General features: G+C 38.1%; 1 pseudogene; it reads right to left on the bottom strand.

Moving 5' to 3' along the window:
• Positions 1 to 319: 319 nt before the first annotated feature.
• LOC103608427 lies at positions 320 to 1,606 on the bottom strand (annotated as a pseudogene).
• Positions 1,607 to 4,570: the final 2,964 nt, after the last annotated feature.

Below are 4,570 nucleotides of genomic sequence, written 5' to 3'. Positions count from 1 at the left end.
TGAGTGGCTCTGGAACTTAAACTTCATTAGTGTCATAAAAAATTTACTTCCTGATGTTTTGATATTTTTAATAATTCCTGAGTGTCCCAGCTAACACAAATGCTTACTGGCTTCATTAGTTATAATTCTCCCTAAAACTTGGGAAACAGGAAGATATGGGCATCTAGTAATATTTTCTCAATGTCCTTTCCTGGGGTGTTAAGTAAATTAATTAGGAAACTATTTGCTCTGTGTGACATCACAGCTCTGTCTTCATTTTCTAGTATCTTCTAAGCCAGTGGTTCACAAATCTGGCTAAATATCAGAATTAGAGAATTCTTTATAAATATAAATTCTTGGTTCCAATNTCAGCTGCATGGCTCATCTTCTCTTCTACTTTGGAAAGTTTCTCCTCCTTCTCTAACTGGTCCTTTTCCTCTACTATTAATTTCCTGTGGAATTTCATTCCATTTTCTTGAGACAGTTCAGTCATTACTTGAAGTTTCTGCCGAAGCTTCTCATTTTCACTTTCCAATTCTGTGTTTTCTGACTGTAAAGATGCTTGTTCAGTCTGGAGATTTGTAATATGCTCCGTAAGCTCTTCCTTTGTTTTATCTACTTCAGATAACTGAGTATAAATTTGGTTTCTTTCTCCTTCTATAGTTTTTAAAGAAGCATTTGACTTAGCAGCGTGAATCAGTTTCTTCAAAGCTCCTTCTGGTGGATCATCTAAGCGAGCAGCATTTTGGGATTCACTCTTCATCTCCGATTCCAAGACATTAGCCATCATGTCTTCTCCAAGCACCGCCGCCCAGTCTTTCATCTTGAGCAAGCGTTCAGTCAGAGACTTGATGTGATTTCCTTTATCACTCAGAACTTGTTCTGCCTGGACTTTGCAGTCTTCAAGTGTTATTTTCTGTTTATGAAGTTCACTCACTTGTTATTTCAATACTTCAGCTTCTCGTAAACACTGTTTCTGGCTTTCCTGAAGTTGGGAATTTTCATTCGAGGCATCTTTTAGTGCCGCCTTCAGATGTTCTTCATTCATTTGAAATACTTTGCAGATTATTAGTTCGGCTTCAGCAACTTGTGACTTGATGGCTTTTGATTCATCTTCTAGGGACTGTATCCTTTTTGAAATATCTGCCATCAATTCATCTTGCTCAGAATGTTTAGAATTCTGTTCTTTTAATTCTTTTGCTAGAAAGACTATTTCATCATCAAGTTTAGATTTGGAGCTGCTCAGCTTTTCATAGGTTGCCTCCAAGCTTTGTGCTTCTATTGACTCCTTCTCCAAGGTGGCATCCTTCACAGCTGACCCTAAGCCTTCATACTCCTCTTGAACAACACTAAGTTTGTCAAGAAGTTTACATTTTTCTTCAATTAGTTCAGAAAGCTCTTCAGCAAGCTTTTTATCTCTTCCTACATACAGCCAGCTTCTAACCACTTGAACACTTCTCCACAAAAACAAGAGAAGAAAAAATGCATTAAGAGCCACATATGTCACCAGTTCCCATGGAAAACCAGGGCCCGGTCTCAGGTCTTCAGGCAATGCTGCCACAGTCCTGCACAGCTTTCCCAGGAACAGCCCCAAGTGCGGCTGAGGGGCAGCCCCGGGCACCTCCATGGTTCCAAGGCTGCTCTGGCTGTGGCCACGGTAGCCACGGCCTGGCCAGGCCACAAGCAGCAGCTGAGACAGCTCTGCGTTCTGTCGGGAACGCGAACCGGCCCTGGCGACAGCAGCAAACATGGCGCAGCCGGCTGTGCGGGGAGCCGGGGAGCTGGGGAGCACTGGCGCCCACCGCCCTCAGGCATCCCCCACACACCCTGGTAACCAGGCCCCTTTGTGATGTCACTTCCGCCACGCGGTTCCCAACCACACGGTTCCGAGCCCCCCTCCCCCGAATGAGGCTGTGACACACGCTGTCCTTGCCACCCCCCACCTTGGCTCGGTTTCGGCCCGGCCACTGCCGGATCTGAATCCATGTTTATAACGTGTAATGATCAAGTCTGGGTAATCAGCGGACTCTTCACCCAAATATTTTTCATTTCTTTGTGTTGGGAAAACTCAGAATCCTCTCTTTAGTTATTTGAAATTATCTAATAAAAGTGTGCTGACTCTAGTCACCTTACAAAGCTACAGATCACTAGAAATGGTGACTCCTATTCAGCTGTAACTTTGTATCTGGAACCTCTGCCTCTCCCCTTCTCCCCCTGCCCTTCCCAGCCTCTAGTAACCACTATTCTCTCTACTTCTAGGAGATAAACTTTTCTTTTGGCAATTTTTTAAAGGAACTTTTGTGATTTTAATTTCTTTCAGAAGAGCATCCTTACTTAAATATCTGCCAAGGAACAAAAGTGTTTTCTTTGAGACTATCTTTGCCAAAATAGCCATAGAATGTGGGAATGGGAAGAGGCATGAGACACTCTGGGCTTCACCTGGGCCCCACTCTTTCTTTATAGGTAATGAAACAAAGGTCTCCAGTAAGTACACTACCTGTCCAGGGTTGTTTAGCTATTTAGTGGCAGAAGAGTGTTGTATTTCAGGATCTGCTGAATGTCAGTTAAATGCTCTTTGTTTAAAAAAACACTTTATTGAGGAATATTTTATATATCACGTAATCCACCCCTTTCAGGTATGCAATTCAGTGAGTTCTAGTAAGTTTATCAAGTTGTGCAGCCGTCAGCACAAATCAGTTTTAGAACATTTTCACCACACCAGTAAGATCTCCTGTACACATTTATTCTTTTTTTAAAAAATTTTTATTGTTTATGCATATTCATGGGATACAAAGCTGATTGTCACCGTTCATGCCCAAGCTGTGATGGCCAGATTCATACTGGCCGCATTCCTGTTACATTTATTGTATCGCATTTATTGACTTTCCTATGTTGAACCATCCTTACATCTCTGGGATGAATCCCACTTGATCATACTGCATAATTTTTTAAATATGTTGCTGTATTCTGACTGCTAATATTTTCTTGAGGATTTTAGCTTCTAGGTTCACCATGGATATTGACCTGTAATTTTCTTTTTTTGTAGTGTTTTTATCTGGTTTTGGTATCAGAGTTATGTTGGCCTCATAGACTGAGTTTGGGAGAGTAGCTTCTGTTTCAATTGTTTGGAATAGTTTGAGGAGAAATGGTATTAACTCCTCTTTAAAAGTTTGATAGAATTCAGCTGTAAATCCATCTGGACATTTCTTTGTTGGAAGATTGCTAACTACTGCTTCAATCTCCTTGCTTGTTATTTGTCTTCTGAGGTTTTCCATCTTTTCTTGGTTCAGTCTTGGTAGTTTGTATGTGTCTAGAAACTTATCCATATCTTTCAGATTTTTATATATTCTATAAAAACTCTATTAGTTTGTTTGTTTATTTTTAATTGAATCATAATTGATTATACATATTTTTGGGATTCAATATTGACATAAGTGGATCTCTTCAGGACATGGATGAAACTCCTTCATGTGGCTTAAGTGATTGGTTCTTGTGGCTTCATCTCTCCTCAGCCTTCTCTTAAATGCATTGTTACAGAATTTAATTAATTAATTACATTTAAATTTTATTTTTAGAATTTAATTAAAAATAAAAAATTATTAAAAATTAAAAAATTAAAAATTTACTCAAACTTAAAATTAATTTAAAATTTTAATTTAATCATTATTTAATCAATCAATTTAATTAATTGATTGATTGATTAACTATTAATTATTAATTTTATTTTAAAATTCTAACTATTAATTTTATTTTCTTGAATATGCCATGCCTTTTCTTTCCCCAAACCTTTGCACTCTCTACCCAAATTCTTCTTAGAGGATTCATCAAAGATTATTTGTTAATATATATTATCAAGTGATCTCATGTGTAATGTTTCATCCGTGGATTATCTCTAAATAGGCCCAATGTTACTTCTCTGATTTCTTAATATTGACCCTTAAGACAGAGGTCAATCCTGGTTATGTGGGACCTGAATATTAAATCTTTTAAGGAGACATCTTTAAGAAAAGGTATACAAATCATGAATACAAAATTAGTATGAAATGAATATTTATTTAGAAAAAGAAATCACAACAAATGTATTGGTGCCTTGGAAATTCAGGCACCTTTCCTCTGAGATTTCTTTAGGTCATTTCTCAGATACACGTACATCGAAAGCTTCTGTTTGCAACCTGGCTTCCCCCTCCCAACTCAGGACACTATCACTCCCAACAGTAGTTACTCAGAGTGGCCCATGCACATGAGTGGCTCTGGAACTTAAACTACATTAGCTTCATAAAAAATTTACCTCCTCTCTGAAGTTTTGATATTTTTAATAATTCCAGAGTGTCCCAGCTAACACAAATGCTTACTGGCTTCATTAGTTATAATTCTCCCTAAAACTTGGGAAACAGGAAGATATGGGCATCTAGTAATATTTTCTCAATGTCCTTTCCTGGGGTGTTAAGTAAATTAATTAGGAAACTATTTGCTCTGTGTGACATCACAGCTCTGTCTTCATTTTCTAGTATCTTCTAAGCCAGTGGTTCACAAATCTGGCTAAATATCAGAATTAGAGAATTCTTTATAAATATAAATTCTTGGTTCCAAT

Source organism: Galeopterus variegatus, unplaced genomic scaffold (assembly GCF_000696425.1).
Source record: "Galeopterus variegatus unplaced genomic scaffold, G_variegatus-3.0.2 Scaffold8404, whole genome shotgun sequence".
In the NCBI taxonomy this organism is placed as follows: domain Eukaryota; kingdom Metazoa; phylum Chordata; class Mammalia; order Dermoptera; family Cynocephalidae; genus Galeopterus; species Galeopterus variegatus.
Note: the sequence above shows the minus strand (reverse complement) of the source record. Positions and strands in the feature narration are given on the sequence as shown.